At 41.0% G+C, this 22,624-nt stretch overlaps 1 protein-coding gene and 1 pseudogene across 1 annotated transcript in view; one reads left to right on the forward strand and one right to left on the reverse strand.

Annotated features, from left to right (window-relative positions):
- Positions 1-22,624, forward strand: part of ARHGAP32 (Rho GTPase activating protein 32) — a 215,422-nt gene that overhangs the window by 48,702 nt on the left and 144,096 nt on the right. The gene's annotated exons all lie outside the window — the stretch shown is intronic.
- On the reverse strand, positions 15,612-20,665 carry LOC107530469 (keratin, type I cytoskeletal 18 pseudogene; annotated as a pseudogene).

Here is a 22,624-nt window from a genome sequence, read left to right on the forward strand (position 1 = left end):
GAAGAGCTGGCAGAAGCCATTGTTCTTTTGCTGCACCCTCCCACTGCAGGCATAGTTTGATACCATATCTGAGTCTCCATCAACCTAACTAACACCATTCACCCAACCCTGGTGATTCCCTGAGAGCCCACCCCACTCAAATTTTGGGCCCACCCAAACCATTTCTAGTGGCTTCTCCATGCAGCCTTTCTTGGCTTATGCTGCAGACTTTTTAAAAACGTCTCAAAGGTTTGCAAACCCCAAACAAAAAGCAATTGGCCTTGGTGTATCCTGTGCCTCTTGCTAACAAGCAGTGCCATACCTGGCACTTGCAGCAACTGGCCTTAGTTTGCAGCTCAGCCTCTCCTAGACACATCCAAGTCCTGCACAAGTGGCAATCAGTTGCAGATCACTGTGTAGCTCATACCAAGTGGTCCTGGGCAGGGCACAGGCTGTGGCTGACCTTGGCTTGTACCTCCCAAGGGGCCACAGAATCATCACACCCAGAGGCTGGACTCATACCACATGAGAGCACCACCCAACCACCTCCACAAACAACATACTCAAAGGGCAGACTCAGCAGGGACCAGAGCCCTGCTAAAGCAAATCCTGCTCTTTAGGGTCAGCCCCTGTACAACAGCTCCTCCACTGTAGTCATTTGCATCCAGTTCTCACAGCCAATTAGCATAAGGGTCAGTTCCTCCCATTGACATGCCAACAGCAGTCAAGGCTCTATTACAACTGGAGGGCACACACAACCCACACAATGGACATACCTGGACCACCAAGTTCAGGTGACCAGGGAGACTGTGCCACTGGGCTCCACAGGACACTTACTACATAAGGCCACTCTACCAAGACTGGGAGTCATAGCAGCTCTACCTAATACATAGAAACAAACATAGGGAGGTAGCTAAAATGAGGAGTCAAAGAAATATGTTGCAAATGAAAGAACAGAATAAAACTCCAGAAAAAGAACTAAACAAAGTAGAGACAAGCAGTCTACCAGATGCAGGGTTCAAAACACTGGTCATAAGGATGCTCCCTGATCTCAGTAAGAGCTTCAACAAAGAGATAGAAAACATAAAAAAGAACCAGTCAGAAATGAAGAAAACAATAACTGAAATGAAGAATACATTAGAGGGAATTAGCAGTAGAGTAGATGAAGCAGAGGATTGAATCAGTGATTTGGAAGATAAGGAAACAGAAAGCACCGAATCAGAACAACAAAAGAAAAAAGGACCCCCAAAAATGAGGATAGTTTAAGGGGCCTCTGGAACAACATCAAGTGTAACAACATTCACATCACAGTGCTACTAAAAGGAGAAGAGAGAGTCAAGGAATTGAAAATGTATTTGAAGAAGTAATGACAGAAAACTTCCCTAACCTGGTGAAGGAAATAAACATACAAGTCCAGAAAGTGCAGAGAGTCCTGAACAAGATGAACCCAAAGAGGCCCACACCAAGACACATCATAATTAAAATGACAAAAGTTAAAGACAAAGACAGAATTTTAAAAGCAGCAAGAGAAAGCAGTTAGTTACTCACAAGGGAGCTCCCATAAGACTGTTGGCTAATATCTCAGCAGAAACTTTGCAGGCCAGAAGAGATTGGCACAAAATACTCAAAGTGATGAAAACGCAAGAGTCTTCAACCAAGACTACTGTACCCAGCAAAACTTTCATTTAGAATCGAAGGACAGGTAGAAAACTTCCAGGACAGAAAAGAGCGAACAAAGTTCGTCACCACCCAATCAGTGTTACAAGAAATGTTAAAGGGACTTTTTTAAGCAGAAGGAAAAAAAGAAGCTTCAAGATATGAACAGTTAAAAAAAAAGATATGAACAGTAAAATGGCAATAAATACATTTCTGTCACCAATTACTTTAAATGCAAATGGATTAAGTGTTCCAATTAAAAGACACACACTGGCTAAATGGATTAACAAAACAAGACCCTTAAATGTACTGTCTGCAAGAAACTCACTTCAGATTGAAAGACACACACAGACTGAAAGTAAAGGGATGGAAAAAGATATTTCATGGAAATGGAAAAAAAGTCTTGGGTAGCAATACTTACACCAGACAAAATAGACTTTAAAACAAAGGCTATAACAGGCAAAGATGACCCAGCATTTCCACTTCTGGGTATTTATCCAAAGAAACCCAAAATACTAAATCAAAAAGATATGTATATCCAGATGTTTATTGCAGCATTATTTACAATAGCCAACATACGGAAACAACTTAAGTATCCATTGATAGGCAGCTCTGTTCTGCTCCGAGCTTCTCTGCTCTGCCCTGCTCTGGTTTGGTGAGGCATCTTTGGTTTTTCATCTTCAGTGTTTAAGCTTTAGCTGGGGAAACAACCTTCAGTTGTTTGTGGAAAGGGAAAGTGTGCTCTCTGAGCCAGAGGGAAGCTGACTTATGTAGGCAGAAGTCTTTGCCTTTGGTCTCTGATTGGTCTGTCCTCATGCAGATGACTCCAAATCCTCTCAGTTTGATTGGTCCAAAAGGCACCGTCCTGATTAATCAAAATGGAGCGGCTCTGGTTGGTGAAGATGCTGATGGGGTTATGGCTGCGCAGCTCCTATTGGATGGGGAAAAGCCTCAGTCCTATTGGTTGAAATGCAGTTCCAGGAACTTCTTTATAAGGGTTGGCTCAAGTGGCTGGATCCTAGCGCAGGCAGCCAGCTTAGTGCAGGCTTCTCCCTGAAGTACAGTTTGCATGAGAGGCACCTTACAGAAATGGCCGGTAGGCTGTTTGTTTTTAAATCTGAGCCCAGTTAGCTACCAGGAGCACTTCTTAGTAGCTATCTTTTTTCTCAGGGTCTATTCTTTTTTATCCAGCTTGGCAATATCTTCATTTTATTTAGAGTGTTTAGTCTATATTTAAACTACCTGCTAATTGGTTGGTTTGTTTCTGTCGTCAGCTTTTTCTCTTTACTATGGCCTAGTAATTTTTTGTTGTATACTAATCATTTTGGATGATACATTGTAGAGAGCCCATCTCCTGTTATCTTTTTGTTAATTTTGCTTCTAGTAAACAGTTAAATTATTGGCGGATCACACTGAACATTTGGTATCTTGGTTTTATATTGTATCAGGGTGGGTTGGTTTTGCTCTAGTCTAAGGGCGGTCCTTAATCCTGGGACATAGTCTTTACTTTTAAGGTATACAGTGTGAAGCCTGAGGTGTTTAACAAGCAATTTAACTTGGCTTGGCTCAAATAGAAAATTGTGTTTTCCCCGTGGTGGGCAGCGGCTGAGATACCTGCTAATACTCTTCCATCCTCCTAGCTACTGCTTTCCACTGGGCTCCATGGAGCCTTTTGTGCACATGAGTTAAGGCGATTTGAAGTGAGCTTATTTTACAGTATAGGTTTCCTCTGTGGCCCTCCTCTTTCTGGGATTTCCACCCTCAAATCTACACTCACTTTGGTGATTTTAAAACGTAATTTGACACTTCCAAAAAAATAAGACTGTGACTTTCTGCTTGAACTCCAGCCACTCCCCACACTGTGGGAATTGGGATGTGTTCTCAAGGGAAAAACTTAGCAATGTGGATTTCACCCATGAGTGTGGTTCTTTTTTAAATGGTTGAGTCCTGAATAGTTTTGCTGACCTTTTGTTGCTATTGCAAACTCAGTGGGACAGAGATTAATGTGAAGAAAATTTACCAGGATATACCTGTGGAAGGGTGGGGAAGAAAAACGAAGGGAAGAAAGAAATGGTAGAAGAAGTTGGGCTGTGATGAAATCTTAAGAAAAGCCTAAGCTATAGGGGGTTCTGAAGTGGGATGGCCCTTCAGAGTTGTCTCTAGTTGGGTGTCTGGGCCAAACCTTTATATCCCTTCATTAGATGTATGTCTATAGTCACTCTTCAATCTTTTCAAGTACTTGTGTTATATTTTGTCCACAATTGATGGTTCTTAACCTGTTGGAAATACATAACTTGATTAAAAAGTACAAACTATTCCACCATTACCAAAAGCAGGACTTTTCTAGGTTTTTAAAATTGAAAGTTATATATATTTGGTTTGCTGATGGTATAATATGCTCATATTTGACACTGAAAATATATCCCAGTTATTTTGCATTTGCTTTGAACTGCTCCCTTGTTAGTGTATTTAACAAAAAGTGCTTTTTTACTGAGGCTTTTTTCTGTAACCAGAAAACATAATTGTTAGTTACATGTTTAATAGCTGTCAAAAATAAGGGAGGATTTCTTTATGTAAAACAACAACATTGCCCTGTTCGGTGTGGCTCGGTGGGGCATCGTCCCGTGCACTGAGAGGTTGCCTGTTCGATTCCCAGTCAGGGCACGTGCCCAGGTTGCAGGCTGAACCCCCAGTAGGGGGCGTGCAGAAAGGAGCCGATCGACATTCCTCTCTTCCTACTCTTCCTCTCTAAAAATCAATAAAAAAATAAAACAACAAGAACATCAACATCAACGCAACAGGGTAAATATCTGCACAAGAACCATAAAGTATTTATGTGTTATATAACAATGAAAAGGTATTTTACTTTATAGTATTGATTACTGTATGAAGTTTTAGGCTCATACTTGATAGATTCCTATATTTTACAAGTTAGCCAATCATTGATTTGAAATGTAGTATTTGATACAGTTTCTTTTGAAAACATTTAGATAAAGATAGCTTAATCTTATTTTAAAAAATGTTTTACTCTCAGGCACACACCTGTGAAATATTATTCCTTAGAAGTATTATTTTAAAAGTATTTTCTAGTTGATGTCTCAAATTTAGCTTCTAGATGACAAAAATGCCTAAATGAAACAGTTGTTTACTTTCCTGTCATATTCCAGGAAAAATGCTTTTCCTTAAGATGTTTTGTAACCAAATTAAAAAAGAAAGTAAATAAAACACACCAGTACATATGTTACGGAATACAGATGGTATATCATTCCTTACACATTTTACCTGGATTTTCACTATAAACTCAAATGGGAGAGATTAAGGAGAGTGAACACTTCTACATAGGTCCAAAAACAATTTTATTTTTCAGTAGCATCTGAAGCATTTTCTCAAAGATATGGATTGTGGGTTTGGGAAAAAAATAGTTTCTTTTTAAGTATGTTCTGTAAAGTAATCTGAATTGCCCAAACAGTATAATGTTACACTTTAGGTTCATGTTCTCAGCCTCTATGTTACAGTAATTATTTCTTTTACAAGACTGCCACCTGATGTTCCAATTCTTTATTAGCAGCTAGCTCAATACTTCATTTAGCAGTTCAAAATATTTTTGTTGCTTGTTGTTTTGCCACGTTAATGTTACATGTACATATTTCTTAATATGAAGACTGTTCTGGTCAAGGGGATAAAAATGAAAATCTTTAGGTAACTTAATTTAAAAAATATTGACATATTTTAAGGGATTCAGATATGATTCTTTTCTAGTGGCCCCAAACCTTGCTGATAGCCTCTCCACTCCACTACCTTTTATGCCCTTGTTATCTTTACACACCTCCAGTCTTCAGTGGGGTGTTAATGCAGCAGCCTTTGGGCTTGCTCCATGGTGGTGGTGGGGTAGATCTTATCATAACATAATGTAAAAGTAATATTAATTAGCTGTTTAGTAATTCAGAGTGCTGGATACTTGAGCCAATAGTATAAAGTCTTTTTAAAATGTATTTTTATTGATTTCAGAGAGAGGAAGGGAGAGGGAGAGAGAGAGAAATCAGTGATGAGAGAGAGCCATTGCTCATTACCCCCTGCACGTCCCCTACTGGGGATCGAGCCTGTAACCTGGGCATGTGCCCTGATCAGGAATCGAACCGTGATCTGGTTCGTGGATTGACGCTCAACCACTGAGCCACACCGTCCGGGCAGTGGTTTTTTTAATGCATTTTCCCTCTCTTTTCTGTTTCATCTCTCTTGCCTCCCTTTATAGTTCTTTTATCACCATTTGTATTTATATAAATTTGTATCTGAAGAGGTCGGGGAAGACTTCTAAAAGGAGGCGATATGAGTTAATTTAGAAGGACAGGTAGCATTTTGCCAGGTGTGCAGGGTGCAGGGGTGTGGGGGTGTGCAGGGTGTGGGGGTGTGCAGGGTGCGGGGGTGTGCAGGGTGTGAGGGTGCGGGGGTGTGCAGGGTGTGAGGGTGTGCAGGGTGCGGGGGTGTGGGGGTGTGCAGGGTGCGGTGGTGTGGGGGTGTGCAGGGTGCGAGGGTGTGGGGGTGTGCAGGGTGTGAGGGTGTGCAGGGTGCGGGGGTGTGGGGGTGTGCAGGGTGCGAGGGTGTGCAGGGTGTGAGGGTGTGGGGGTGTGCAGGGTGCGGGGGTGTGGGGGTGTGCAGGGTGCGAGGGTGTGGGGGTGTGCAGGGTGTGAGGGTGTGCAGGGTGCGGGGGTGTGGGGGTGTGCAGGGTGTGAGGGTGTGCAGGGTGCGGGGGTGTGGGGGTGTGCAGGGTGTGAGGGTGTGCAGGGTGCGGGGGTGTGGGGGTGTGCAGGGTGCGGGGGTGTGGGGGTGTGCAGGGTGCGAGGGTGTGCAGGGTGTGAGGGTGTGGGGGTGTGCAGGGTGCGGGGGTGTGGGGGTGTGCAGGGTGTGAGGGTGTGGGGGTGTGCAGGGTGCGGGGGTGTGCAGGGTGTGAGGGTGTGCAGGAGTGTGGGGGTGTGTGCGGGGCGTGCGGGGGTGCAGGATAGCGGGGGGGGCAGGGTAGGGGGGGTGCGCGGGTATAGTTGTGATAGAGGCTGGAGTGCGTGAAAGGCATGGGGAACGTGAATGCGGGGCGAGGGTGGAGAACTATAGAGCCGCTGTGGCTGGCCGGCAGGATGCTGGACACAGGCCTGATGCACAGAGGCCACGTGCACCGAGTAAGGAAGTTTGCGATCCGCCCTTTAGCAATGGGTGATGTACCTGCATCAGCTCGTCTGTGTTGTCAGTAACAGCTTTGTCATAAGTAGATACTGTTTAACATATGTAATTCTTCGTCGTGTATTTAAAGTCATGTAATGATACTAATCCGAATGTGAATTAACATAAAGTTAATGCCTCTTAAATGTCTGCACACTTTAAAAATACACAGATGTAAGTCGGAGTCTGCACGGAAACAATTTATAAGCACTTACTATACAGTAGGCATCTCCTCAGGTCTGTCGTGTACATTGTCACATTTATTTCTGCCAGTGTCTAGGTGATGTTAATCATATCAGGAAATTGATGCTTAAGTTAAATAGCTTGCCCTAGGTCCCATGGCAATCGCAGAGGCTGAGGATTTGACTCAGGCTTTACTCCTAAGCTAGTGCTTTTAACCACTGGGCAAGGCTGTTAAGTATATGCCTGTTTCTCTGACAGGACCATTTATTTAAAAGGTCAGAATAATCCTTGAGGACTGAAAATATAGTACTTTTTAAAATTAAAATTATTCAAGCCTGGCTGGGCGTGGCTCAGCAGTTGAGCCTCAACCCAGGATCCAAGAGGTGGAGCACATGCCTGGGCTGTGGGCTCGGTCCCTGATCAGGGGCGTGCAGGAGGCAGCCGATCAATGACGACTCTCTCATCATTGTTGTTTCTGTCTCTCTCCCCCTCCCTTCCTCTCTCTGAAATCAATACAGATTTTTTTTTTCTTTAAAAAAAGAATAATCCTTCAGGACTGAAAATATAGTATTTTTTAAAAATTAAAATTATTCAAAATCAGAAATGGAATATAGATTGTACTGAAATTTCTTTCCTTGTTTTTTGTTTTTTTAGTGTACAGCATATTTCCAGTGAAGTTAGACATCTCAGAAGCAATTGTTATGTGATTTATGATGTATAAATTGCAGGGCATATGTGTACATGGTTAAAAAGAAGATAGTTTTAGAAAATGTTCATAGATGGGAGCAGTCTTTTATACTGAACTTTAAAGAGATTAATGATCCCCAGGATTTAACATTTTCTTGCCTCTTACGCAGTGTTAATTTGGCAAGGTATAAACTTTGGTGTGACATGGGTCTGAGGGGCCTAAATTATAACACTGTTTATATCAGTGTCTTCATTAACCTTATATGTGGATAGTGTCACTTTTCCATGGCAGCTTTGTTTTCAGAGCATAGAAGAAACTTTTCTGGGTTACTTGGAACAATAGCTAACAAAGGAATGTAGGTTTTGATACCAGTCAGGGTTGAATTCAGGACAGAAAGGATTAAAAGAGATAAAAAAGGTTTACAGTGATAAAGGCTACACACCAATTATTTATGTATCAAATAGTAGCATTAACAAACATAAAGTCAAAACTATAGGAAATAAGGAAAAATAGAAACATGTTGAAAATAGAGTAGACCAAAAATAAAGATTTAGAAAAATTCAGTTAATGTAAATCTAAAATATATTGAACTCTGTACTCTAAAAACAGAGTACACCTTTTCAAGTTCTCTTAGAATATTACCAAAACTCGTCATATGTTGGACCATTAAAAATACCCAAGAAGCCCTGGCCAGGTACATACCCCGGTTGTGGGTCCGATCCCCAGTAGGGGTGCTTTCAGGATCGCTGTTTCTCCCTCTCCCCTCTCCCTCTCCCTTCCCTTCCTCTCTCAAACAAAACAAAACAAAACAAAACAAAACAAAACAAAACAAAACAAAACAAAACAAAATAAAACAAAACACATGTCCTCAGGTGAAGATTGAAAAAAACAATACCCAAGAAGAACCCCAAAATAGAAATAGTGGAGGCAGTGTTCCTGATCACAGTGCAGTAAATGTAGAAACTAATGATTTTAAAAAAAAAACAACCCACAAAATGCAAAAACACTATCACCTGAAAATTAAAACTCTTTAATTTTTGGATTAAGGAGGAAATAAAAAACAGAAAATGACAATGAAAACAAAATACATTAAAGCCAATGGGATTTAGCTAAAACTGAATATACAGTGTGTCCCCCAAAAATGCATACACTTTAACAGCTGGTAGGCCAATTTTGAAAATGAAAATCTATTTTAATGAACACTGCCATGGGTTAGTTCTGAAGTCACTGGGCAAGGTGGAAGTAATGCCTAGTAAAAAGTATCCTTGATAACCCTTTAAATTTACTATAAAGAACAGAATAAAAGCATGCTGTCTTCACAAAAGTAGAGTATATAGCCTCATTCCCTAACTCTTTCTGCCCTCATTAAATGCCTTAATTTGTCATGCCTATGGTGTCTTGATGTAAGATGCATCATTTTGGCTGTCATAGAGCACTGTACATATTTGAAATCTTTTAAAATGGCTCATGTATGAAAATGTTGCACTATTAAAAATATTTTCACCTGGCCGGTGTTGCGCAGTGGTTAGAGCGTCGGTCTGCTCGCTGAAGGGTCACCAGTTTGATTCCCCGTCAAGGGCACGTACCTGGGCTGCAGGTTTGCTCACTGCCCCCAGTCGGGGTGCATGTGGGAGGCAGCCAGTCAATGTGTCTCTCACATGGATGTTTCTCTCTCCCTCCCTCCCTCTGTCTCTCTCTCTTTCCCTCCCTCCCTCCCTCCCTCCCTCCCTCCCTCCCTCCCTCCCTCCCTCCCTCCCTCCCTCCCTCCCTCCCTTTCACTCAGTCTCTGAAAAGCAATGGAAAAAATATCCTCGGATGAGAATTTAAAAAAAAATTATCTGCAATATAAAATTTAATTCAAGGTAAGGGAACCTGTCACATTTTCAGGAATTTCAGTCTAATATTTACATTTCAATAATGCAGAATTCCTTTAATGCAGGTGTGATAAGGCACACTCCTTCTGACCTCTCCTGCAGTAACAGTTATTTAAAAGGACTCTGAGGATGCTGTGATGGCATCTCGGGCTCTTGCATCAGTCGCGGTTCTTCTTTACTGCCACAGCACCGGCTGTGAATTGCAGGACATTTCAGTACATTATTACATGCTGTCATTTGCCTTTGGCAAGTAATTCTAACAAATGGAAGATTAAAATTTAGGTGCTGTCAGTGGTAAACCACATCCTTTGTATCAGATAAAATACCTCCTGGGATATTTTTCTGGTTTAGCTGAAGCAGTGATTTTGTCCATTTTCAACGAGATGTGCGTTTCCTTGAGCATAGCAGCATGCTGGTGCCTTGGGGGTGGGGGGCATTTCTTAATTACCCTATATCTAACTGTATCATTTAAATTTTGAGCAGCAGAACTACCAAGTGAGTCAAAACATTTGAGGCTTAGACAAATGAAACTGAGATTCTTTGAGTATACTATATTTTATTTGAAATGTATTATTATGAAATATAAACTTGTGGGATTTAGAGAATAAAATCAAGACATCATATATACTTTTGGGACCAACTAGGTAAAGTTCAGATGAAAATATAATTGGAGATCCAAATGAATTATGTTTGGTAGCCCAAATAAGGTTTGTCCTTTGTGTGTAGAATGAGCCACTTTTTAGCTCCCAAATTAGAACCTTGCTGCCTTCTTGTAAGTATTCTGGGTCACAATATTTAAGTACGTGTTATTTCAGTACACAGATATAAGTACCTAAAATGCTATGAAGTTTCATGGGGCGTTTTGTGTAAGCAGACCTTGCTCTAATGGCCACCTAGAATGTTCACAGTAGTCCTGCATTATGCACTATAGTAGCTATAACAGTCTACCCACTGTGGTAGAGTCATATTAGCATTTAAAATAAGAAATAAGTGTAAATTATGTTGAGGTAAATTAAGCACTATGGTTTGTAATAGTGTGAATGATATTGGTATAGCTTTCATGAGAATGAGTTGCCCCCATAGACCCAAGAATTCCAAAATAAGACAGTTAAAAGAAGATGGTGTTTTTTTGTTTTTTTTTGTTCAGAGCTTTGTGCTAAGAAATACAACTTCCCACATGTGCATATGTTACAAACACCATGGTGTTATTTCCATCTGCCACAGCAAGAGCCTTATTTGTACAGTATGTCAGGCAACGAGGTAGAGGTTAAAGTTGACAGCAATGCTACTATTTTCTTTCATTCAAGCCTTGTATTAACCACATACAGCCAATGAACAACCCTCCCGCATTTGGATTGGTCAGTTCTGAGCTACAGGATTAAAAAATGGCTATTTATACAATTTTAATACTCTTTATTTAGGAATGCTGTTTCTTTTACTTGAATTATCGATCATTTCAGAAAGTGAAAGCACATCATTTTGGGGACTTAATTTTTATGCTTTTTCTGATGTAAATACCTGATCATTATACAATTGGGCTGTTGGATAAATAAAATTACCTGAACAACCTCTGATGAAGATTCTAGGGTCTGGTCTTTGGAAACCCAGTAAGTCTGTGTGGGTATTGGAGGGAGGACTTGTATTTTTTAAAGCTACTCAAGTGGTGCCCGGTTAAATTTAGGAGCCAGTCATAGCATCTTCATGTAGTTCTCCTGCATACATTCTTTTTTTAAAAAAAATCCCCCCCCTATATATCTTTATTGATTTCAGAGAGAGGAAAGGAGAGGGAGAGAGGAAGATAGAAACATCAGTGATGAGAGAGTCATTGATTGGCTGCAGCCCACAACCCGGGCATGTGCCCTGACCGGGAATTGAACACTGATTGATTGCCTGGATCCTAGGTCGACGCTCAACCGCTGAGCCACGCCCGGCTGGGCGCTCTTGCATACATTCTGAGGAACTCCTGGCTTTTGGTTGACATAGAAGCCATAGATTTACATAGATGAGCAGGGCATGAATAAGCTGTTCTGTTGTGTTAGATGCCCAGTATTTTTGATAGTAGTAATTTTATTTTGTAGGAAGACTTGAAAGATCTGACTGTCCATAAAGGCATGTATCGATTTTAAAACATTTTTTATACAGTGTTTTTGCTATAACATGATGTGTGTATTTCTAAAAAAATCTTACGGTTTTACAAATCATGCACTAAAAAGAAAAGGTCTGGTAAAAATAGGGATGCACAAATAACTGAAAATCTATACAGCTTTGTATTCAGAGCACTAATAAAAGCAGTAGCATCCCTTCTAAATTGTGGACCCTGCAAAAGCAATACCTACCAAGAAGGACTCCTGGTGGCTAACTGGACTCAAATTAAAAAACAGAGCCTAGCAGCCCTTTCTGCATGGGCGCATCTCACACGAACTGCACTTCGTGGAGAAGCCTGCACTGCTAAGCTGCCTGCCTGCACTGCGCTCCTGCCATCGGAGCCGGCCCTTATGGAGGAGTTCCTGGAATGGTGTTTCCACTAATAGGACTGAGGCTTTCCCTGCACCATTGAAGCTGTGCATCTGTATCCCCAACAGCATCTTCGTCAGCCAATCACAGGGGCTCTATTCTGACAATTCAGGACCAACGGCACCTTTTGGACCAATCAAACCGCAAGGGTGTGGAGTCTTCGGATGCATGAGGATGGGCCAGTCAGGGACCAGGGGGTGGGGACTCCTGTCTACATAATTCAGCTCTGCTCTCCTCTGGCTCGGAGAGCAGAGAGCACGCTTTCCCTTTCCACCGAAGAACGAAGGCTGAGTTTTCCCAGCTGGAGCTGAAACACTGAAGATGAAACACCAACGATGTCTCACTGGACCAGAGCAGAGAAGAGCAGGCAGAACAGATTGGAGCCGAGAGGAGCCCAGCCCAGCATGGAGCTGAGCAGAGATGATGTTTAGCCCAAGAAGGGCCTCCTCGCAGCCAGGCTGCCTCACAGCCAGGCTGCTCCGCAATTGTAACTGAACCGCAGCACTGCTGGGCTCTTCCATCGCTGGGCTGTATCGCAGTCCAGCTGTTCGTACCGTGAGGCAGAGAAAGGAAACCTGCATTTCTGGAGTTTAGTTGACTGAATTCAGAGTGGATGGTCTTCAGGATTCCTTCTCACTTTGAGTTTATTTCACTGAAATTTCTATCAGTGCTAATGGTTGACTCAAGTTCTTTGTGTTCTCTGACATGGACATTTCTCCGGCCTTCATTCTTTTTAGCCGTAAATAGCCACTGGCCAAATTCTTCTTTCCTCTCATAGACATCTGTACCAGATATTCAGTTTGGCAAATATTCCTAATTTCAGAGACGATAGCCTAACAAAAGGGTCAGCAACAGCGTAGGACTTGCCCCCATACTGATTCACAACCAGGGCCGTGCAGTCGATCACTGTGTCCCCTTGGTGTCACTTACAGAATGTCCTGGGGAGGACTTGGTGCCCTTACTGACATCCCCAACCATTCTGGTTAACGATTCGTGTCTGCTTCATCTGTGAGTCTTTAAGGACCTTACACAAAGTTTGCCTTTTGTCTCTTCCTTTCCCCCTCACGCTGTCCTTAGCTGACCAGAGGCTTCGTTTCATCCGGTTCTTCCTCCCTCCCCATCCCTCCTTAAAAAAAACTTCTTTCGTGTGCTGCCGATTTCAAGTAAATTAAGTTCTCATTAAAATAATTTTCACCTTAGGGTTTGAATGCTCAACAAGCTCGACTCTCAAAGATAATTTGCTTTTTAAATTGTTGTTAATCAAAATAAATCTCTAAATAGGTTATGAGTCATTGTCACCAATGAGCGTGTGCATATCCCTGAACTTTTTGGGGCATAGAAAAGGATTAAAAACCTGTCTTAAAGCCACACTTGAAGAAACAGTCTTAGGTTTTTTCCTTTGGGAAACAATGCTGCACGTGACTCTCCTTTCTCATTGTTTACTTGTTTCCTGGAACATATTGCACCTGTTTTTATTATTAAGCTTTGTAATGTGACACTGTGTAATTATTGAAAGATTATAGTGAATTCAATTTTCAATGTTTTTTCTTCTTTTAAAAGTTTAATTTCCTAAAAATCTATATTTTAGATATAAAATTCCCACCCTTTAATTTCTCTTGGTCACTTGTCATTTGCTTTGCAATATGTCAGAGTGCTTTGAAAATAGTGAACTGCTATTCTAATCTAAGGCAATATTTTTATTACTGTCTGGTTGGTTGACGCTGGCAGAAAAACCACTGCAGGATGAATTGTCTTTTCCATTTGTTCATATAAAAACTCCTTGCTAGTTTGTGGATATAGTTGATATTTGTAGAATCTTTTACTGTGGTAACTGTTCTTTGACTTGGAGATTTTGATGCACTAACCAAACAGTAACAGTGTTTTCTTGGGACTTGGGGGAGGAGATTGTCTAGTTCTCCTTGGCAGATCTGTGACACTTGGTACTAACATGTTGGATTTCCAAGATCATGAAGGTTTATTAGTGTTCATCCTTCTGTGTTACATTGTATCACGAGTTCATGTTTTCTCAGGTATGCAGCCTGTTACAGGTAAGTCTGTGACCTGATTCCTACAACCATTTAATTTCAGATTTTAAGAGTCGGTGAACTAAATTTAGTATACTAAAATGGAATGTTCCTGCGTTTCAGCTTTTTTCACCTAATTGGTCATTTATTGTGAAATATCAGTTGTCTCTTCTTCCTGCTCAAGTAGGATTGATTTACAGTGTTTCTGTCTTCTGCGGTAAGGATGTTCTGCAGTTCACACAGTTTTATGTTTTCCTTCTAAAACAGTAGTAACTCATTAGTGACAGATATACAGGGTAGAGTCTTTGGATTAGTCAGAGATTTTTTTTTTTTTTTAAATATATCTTTACTGATTTCAGAGAGAGGAAGGGAGAGAGAGAGAAACATCAATGATGAGTTTACAGGCCCCCTGCTGGGGATGGAGCCCCCAACCCGGGCACGTGCCCTGACTGGGAATCGAACTGCGATCTCCTGGATCCTGGGTTGATGCTCAACCTCTGAGCCACGCCTGGCTGGGCAGTCGTAGATTTTTCAGCCCTGTGCAGGTATTACCACTGTCCTTAGTAGATAGTGTAGGAGGACATAGGAATGTCACTGATGGCAGTAGAAGGTGCAAAAGCCCATTTAGGTGGGAAGTCAAACAACACTTGAAATCTCTTAATTTGTTGTACCATGGATAGCTGCCCCACTTTTACTTAGTTAAGTCATTGCAAGATTATCTATGGCCCTTTGTTTACTTTTTTCTTTGTATTTTCTATCTTTTTACCATTTTGCTGTTCATTTGATAAGTAGTTTTTTAGAAGGCTGGTAGATAAGGCAGAAAACATCAAGCTCTAAAGCATTCAATATAGCTTTTTAGAATTAATGCCCGTAAGGAAATAGCACAGCTAGAGGAACCTATAGAACAACACTATTGGGATATAATCAGCAAGATCCAGAATGTTAGAGATTATATCAAACCTGGTGTGGTTCACAAATATATGCCAGAAAAAGGTGGGAAAACCTTTATCCTGTGTCGACTTTCTGATTCAAACAAGCTGACTGTTAAAAAGATTCCCAGCAATTGGAAAATTTTGTACACTGACTGGATATTTGTGATATTAAAGGATTAGTGATTAGTATCTTTAAGTGAGATAATGACATTTTAGTAATTTGAAAAAGAGTTTTTATGAGAATTCTGATTCCTCATCTAAAGGAGTTTAACATTTTTTGGTAGATCCAAACCCTAGATTCACAAAACACCTTTCTTTAGTTATACCTACAGTTTTTTCAGCATCTGTTATTTATAAATGTTGTGTTGCATGGATACTGTATATGTACTGTTTCATTTGATGACTTTGATTGCATTATAATTAAGCATGGTTATTCTACTCAGATGAGGAAATTGAACTTCCGAGATCTTGTTTTATTTTTGATGTTTAATAATTTCAGAACTTTTTATTTGCCTACTGCACCCCAGTGGGGTGCCTCACTTCTGCTGCCTTAATGCCTTAGAAATTTCACATCAACCTCATTCAGCTGTTTACTGTCCACAATCCTGCTGGTGGTAGTTGTTTTGGATGGATTGCATGGAGTAGTTGTCCAAGGTGTCACCAAGATTGAAGTCCTCCCCTTTTTCCAGCAGACAGCGCTAGGTGGCGGCCTCAGCCTCCATCTTGACCTTGATGTTCAGCAGGGCGTCAGACTCCTGGGCCTGGTGCTGCCCCTCTGCCTGGGTCTGTGGCATCTCTGACTCCAGGTGCAGCAGGATCCTGTTGAGCTGCTCCATCTGTATGACATAGCGCACCTCTCCCTCCCTCAGGCTGTTCTCCCAGATGGCCTTCATATTTCTCATCTGTCCAGGTAGACCTCCAAGGACTGGACCATACATCTCAGTTTTGTGAGTGTCATCTCAGCAGCTCCTGTCTCAGCGGTCTTCAAGGTGACCACTGTGGTGCTCTCCTCAATCTGTTGGGCCAGTACTTGTCTAGCTCCTCTGGTTCTTCTGAGCCAGCTCGTCATATTGTGTCCAGATGTTTGCCGTGATCTTGCTGGGGTCCTGAGATTAGGGGCACCCAACTCCATGGTCAACCTAGAGTTGGCATCTGGTTTTATAGATCATTTACTTCCTCCTCATGGTTCTTCATGGAGAGCAGCTTCTCCTTGAGAGCCTCAGTCTCTGTCTCCAGCTGCAGCTGAGTGAGACTGGTGTCATCAGTGACCTTTTTGGAGCCCATTGATGTCACTCTCCACAGACTGGTGCATGGCCAGTTCCATCTCCTTGATTCTGAAGTCATCAGCAGCAAGATGGGCATTGTCTACAGAGCTTGCAAAGATCTGAGCCTTCAGGCCCTCGATGGTCTTAAAGTAATGACCTAGGGCCCCTTCTCCAGGTATTCCTGGATTTTGCTCTCCAGTCTCTGATTTCAGTCTCCATGCTCCTCACCCTCTCCAGGTAGGAGGCCAGGTGGTTATTCAGGTTATTGCATAGTCTCCTTCTCTGTCTGGATGCCCCCTGTGCCCTCAGACCCGTGTCCAGGACCCTGGGCCCTCAGCCACAGTGGACACTGCTAGACTGGGGACACAGAGATCGGGGAGTCTGAGCACCTGCATAGACACTGGTCCTGTGGTCGACCAGCTGGGCTGGTGGCTGGGCAGCTGCACAGAACTCAGGGTCTGATGGAGAAGCTGGAGCGGGTGAGAAAGCTCATGTTCAGGGAGGGGGCTCAGGTTCAGGCCGCTGATGGAACTTCAGAGATATTAAGTAAATTACTTAAGGTAATAAGCGGCACAGAAGGCATTTGAATCATTTGAGCTTCATTAAATTAAATATCTACCATTTCTAAGGTGGAAACCATGGACACTCCAAAGTACTACTGTTGTTTTCAGTTACTTTGCATGTTTAACTTGACTGCTACTTATAATAGTGGAACAGTAGCTAATGCACTGCGTACCTGTAAGCAAAGAACTAGATTCTAAACCTGCTTATCTTACCACAAGGGAATCGTAATATAACTGAAGATTCTGAACTGAAACTTAAAAAACAAACAAAACTTTATTATTTTGCCAGTTCTGTGTGAGACATTGTAAAATGTGCTTTGCATTCATTATATCTTTGGAAAATGTCAGATGAAAATCACCATAGATATAACGTTAATGTCTCGCTCCAGCAAAATCAGAAGGAATAGGCAGGTATTCAGTTCCTAACTAATGTATCATTCAAATTTAAATATAAGTCTGCATGTTTTTAAAGAGCTACCTATATTAACTTTTTTTTACTTCTCTATTGTATTTTATTCTCCAAAAGTTTTACATTGTTATTTTTGCAATTGGTAAGGTTTACCAGAACGGATTTCTATAACAAAAGGTAATGGGAAATGCCTGTTTTCTGAAACAAATTTAAATGAGCAGATAGGAACTTACGTCTCCTTTCTAGGAAAATAAAACTGAAGAATTATTGACATCAGGAGTAGAGGTATACAGATGTTATTATCAAAATCATTATTTTTAAAGCTTTAAAAAATTGGTTTTAGAGAGGGAGAAAAAGAGAGAGAGAGAAAAAAAACATCAATTTGAGAGAGAGACATCAATCCGCTGCCTCCTGTGTGTGCCTGGATGGAACCCCCAATCTAGGTATGTGCCCTGACAGCCAGTCGAACCCGAGACCTTCCGTTGCATGGGAAGATGCTCCAACCAGCTGAGCCACACCAGCCAGGGCTGTTATTTATTTTTTATGTTGTTGCTGTTCAGAACTTCTTGAGAACAAAAGAATGAATACCAGTTAGCTTCCCTGGTTTAAACTTAATTGTCTTAAAGCATGTTATTTTGTAACTTGAACGCCTGTGATACATGCCTTGAAAATTTAAAGCAGAAAGCAGAATCATATGGAGGGCCAGAAACGTCATCAGTACATCTAGACAGACGTTTGCTTGCGGTTCCAGTCTCCTAAACCTTGTCTCCTCCGCATGTCCCTCAGGGGCCCTTCCTGTAGGCACAGCCCTGGCGGGTGATGAGAACACGTTGGTGCACAGAACTGTTACAGATTCTGCGAGTGGAGAACCTATTCCCTCTGTGTAGATTGAATCTGGCTTTTCTCTTGGGGTCAGAGCTTTGTTTCCTTTCAGCTTTCTTCCCCCACTTTCTGTGGTATCCTTCGCACCGTCTTTCCATGCACCTGCAGTGAAAACAGTACCGAGTTTCTTTTTGCATGCCATCCTTCCCGAAGGTTCCCTTAGCCGTAGAAGCAGTGGCAGCTTGAAAACATCAATCGGAAAGACACTTATTTTAAATCAGGATATTATATCTCAGATTCATGTTTAGCTTCTGTTACTTGAGGTTGGGATGAGAGTGTGATTTGAGAAAAATGCTTATAATTTTGTGAGTAGTTGAATGTTCGCTAAAACTTTAAGTAACTCGATATTGTTGACTCCCACTTTTCCTCTTTGCTACCCCGTCGGTGGTAGCTCAGGAGCGGCAGGATAAGATCAGTAGCATGCTGCTAAAATTACTTTGGTCACAAATAAACACATAACAGAGTGAGCTATCCAGGTTAGGACACCAGTGGTAAAACAGTCGATTAAAATATTCCATTGATTGGCATTTTTCAAGTAGTTTAGTTGGAGAAATGCTAATAAGTTTACACAATACCCTGAGCTTTTCAAGTATGCAGGCTTAGCACAACCTATTTATTCAGCCCTGGTTTCCCCCCTCGTGATTTCATCCTAGTGCCTCCCAGACCTTCCATCGAGAGAGTCTAGTTAGATCATTTGGTTTCTCCTCTGATTATACCTCATTAAATTTATTAGCATCCTTTTGCAGTATTATTAACATTAAGAGTACTAGTTACAGTGGTAATCAGAAGTGCTATATGTACAGTGCAGTTTCTGCCAGGACCATAATTTCCTGGCCCTAAATTTATAAAAGTTGTATCCTTCTTGTGCTATAACTCACTGACTGTGGCATATTCAATCAAAATTCTAACTCAGGAAACGTTTCCATTAATTGAACATTACCATCCTTCATTAACTTTACAAGACCTTTTACCAAGTCACTTGTGGCATAATTAATTTTTAATTTTCAACACTATACTTTTACATTAATTAACTGTGGTCCACTTCCTTTCTTTAGTCCTATAGATTTACTCAGATAAAAATACTGTTTTAGTATCGAATGGTCATTTTAAAAGATGATTGATTCTGTTAAATTTTATTTATTACTTCTGCCAGTGTTTTCATTTAACCACTTTACGTAGGTGTTGAATGTGGCCTTTAACTCATTGTTAGAAGAATTATAACTTGTTTCAGACTTTACCTTCAAATGTTAATAATTACATAGTTTTGACTTTTATTCCCCCTGGAGACTGAGAGCACAAACGAGTGCCCCCTCAGATCAGTGAGGATTTCCCGAGACCTCTGGAATCTAATGTGTCCGGTAATGCAAGTGGCGCTGTTTTGTTACTGAGTCAGCCGATGGAATGCTGAAGTTAACCCAATTTTCTTGTGTGGCCGTGGCTGGGTAGCTGTTTGAGTTGTTCTCTAGCTTCTGACTTCAGTTTCATTTGGTAGAATATGTTACTGTTGGTACCCTGGTCTTTTTATCCGCCTTGCACAAGTACACCTCGAGCCTCCTGAGCGCTGGAACAAAGTATTACTGGGTTGGATTTTGGGAGCCTTTGGAAAGGTAAGCGGTGAAAGAAAGTGATGCGGTTATGAATTTGACAGTAAGTAGGTGCAGTCTCTGCACTGACTGGCACAGTGTGGACGTTAGATTCCTTTATTAATGAGGTGCAGTGCCATGGATTTTGGTTGCTCACAGGTTGGGGTGGGGAATGCCTCGAAAAGGGATTAAATTCAGATTAACTCCTGATGAGCAGGCTGTAAGCCAGTCAGGAAAAGCAGTCATGTCCCCAGGAAGGGAGGCCCTCTTTGAACTTCATAGTCTATGATTGGATCGCCTCCTGCCTCCTGCCACTCCCCACCTTCTGTTTGTGCTAGATTTTCATCAGCTACTGAAGAAGGGAAAGAAAGCGGAACACATGTTGATTTTGAAGTTAAAAACAATCTTTAAAGCTTCTGATCACGGTCAGTACTGTGAGGACAAGTCTTGGAAGGGCTGCCTTGGTGCATCTGTCAGATTGGTGGAGAAGTGAGTCAGCCTGCCCTCAGGCCTCTTCGTGAAAATAGTCCTTACGGTCCACTCTTCCCTGTGTGAAAGGGTTTGAGGAAGTGAGGTAAAGCAACCCTCGTAATCAGAGAGCAAAAGAAATGATTTAAAAGGAAAAATAAATGGTATTAATAGAAACATATTAAAGGAGCTGAAATTGTTTAGAAGAAAAAGACGACCTAGATACTTAAAATAATACTTAAAAATCTGATTCTTTGCTGAGGGATATAAAAGGTTATATTTAAAATTATTTATTTTTGCAAGGGATATATATATACGTGATACAGTGAAAAACTGTCTCCCCCTTGTTCCTCTTCTCTAGCTGTAACTTTTCCTTTGGAGACATCAGCTGTCACTGGTGCTGTCCTATAGGTTTTCTGCACATACGTAGTCATGCGTGAATTGCAGCCTTTCGTACATACTATTCTGTGCCTTTACCTCCTTTCTTTGCCTTAAAGTGTGCCTTAGGGTTTGTCCATAGTATGACCAATAGGGTGGCCTTGTGTTTCTCACTCCACTGTATAGCATTCCATTCTGTGGACATTCCGTAATTTAATTATCCAGTTTTCTGTTAATGGGCAAGTTAGGTTGTTTTTGCTGTTCTCCTTTGTGATTGTAAGGTTTACTACAATGAATATTTCTGTTCATCTTTTATTTCCACATGTGAAAATAAGATCATTTCCTGGAGGAGGAACTGCTGGGCCAAAAAAATATGTGTATTTTGAATTTTGGTAGATTTTGCCAAATTGCCTTGCACAGAGGTTATGCCATTTTATACTCCCACCAACAGCATATATTTAATTTCCTACATCTTGTTTCAGTTTGTGAAAACCTTTAAAAATCTTTGCCTGATAGATTAAAAAAGGCATCTTATTGTGGTTTTGTATTTCTGTTATGAGTGAAATTAAATACTCATTATGTTTTAAGGTTCTTTTATATATTTCTGTTATTATTCTGTTTATACTCTTTGCCTGTTATCTTTTGGGTTGTTGAGTTTTGCATATAAGTAGGAACCTTTTATATAGTAAGGAAATTAACCCTGTCTGATATGTTCCAAAATTATTTTCAATTATTTACTTTTGGCTCATAGAGACATTTTATATATGTTGTATATAAATGGTCTATATCATATATAGTATACACACACAACACACACACACACACACACACACACGTATGCACAATATACTATATATACAATATACATATTTTGTTTGGCGAAGATTTAAAAAAGTATCTTTTTTATGGTTTCAGGGCTTCTTAAAATTATTCTTGGAAAGGACTTTCCAACTGTGAGATGATAAAAGCTTTCCCGTGATTTTCTTTTATGGTTTTATCTTTACGTTTAAATCTTTGCTCCATTGGGAATTTATTTTGATGGGTGGAGTGAGGAAGGGATTAAGTTTCATCTCTTCAGAATCTCTGGAATATGATAGGGGATTTATGGCATAGAGGGACCTCAATAATACTTTAATTTTTAAAATGATTATTCAGGCCAAAATTTGCTATGTATTTGTCTTGAGTGGAAATTATTGGACTAGTTTGCAAGATATCTCTGTGTAAATTGTTCAGGAGTTTTTCCCAGATTTGCGGCTATCAAGAACTGTTTGTTTTCTAAATCTGCTCCCAGGCTTGAGAATGAATTTTGGTTTCTAGCAGAAATACATCTGATGACCACAGTCCGTAGAATAAACTTATGTAGAGTTTTGAAGCAGCAAGATGAGAACAGTTACACATGTAAATTGTAATTTTGTTGGAAAGAAAAAGTATTGTACAAATAAAGTTGGCTAGAAGGTCCATTTTCCTTATTTTCAAGTATGAAAATCCAGGAGTATCCCAGTGGATGCCTTTAATAATTTTTTATGTGGTCAGATTTAATAGAAAATCAGGGCTCAGCAGTTTGCCGTTGCTCAGTTGAAAGGCAGAGACCTATGAATAGCTGACGTGTCCGTGGAAGGCGCCAGCATGGCCGTCTTCTAGGTAACAGGTGTGTTCTTGCCAATGCTGTAGATGCCGTACGTTTCCACCCAACTCCCAGAAAGTCATTTTATTGCTAGTATTGGTGTCTGTATTATAAATTATATGTAAGAATGTGGCATGTTTTTTATTTGATATATTTTCAGCATCTTTTAACTCAGGATGCTTTTTTTTTTGAAGGCCATGGACAAGCCTGGCTGTGAATGTCCTGCTTTGGATACCTGAGCAGAGGTGTATGTGGCAGTTATTACGGAGGGGCAGGGAAGATGGGTGTGTGATATTAGAAAGCGTGAAGCCGGGCAGGTCCCTAGACGTATCTTCTCCAGAATCGTTGTCCTCTCTAACTGTGAGATCTGTAACTGTGCCTCTCATTGTGG

This window comes from Miniopterus natalensis, chromosome 20, assembly GCF_054644295.1.
Source record: "Miniopterus natalensis isolate mMinNat1 chromosome 20, mMinNat1.hap1, whole genome shotgun sequence".
In the NCBI taxonomy this organism is placed as follows: domain Eukaryota; kingdom Metazoa; phylum Chordata; class Mammalia; order Chiroptera; family Miniopteridae; genus Miniopterus; species Miniopterus natalensis.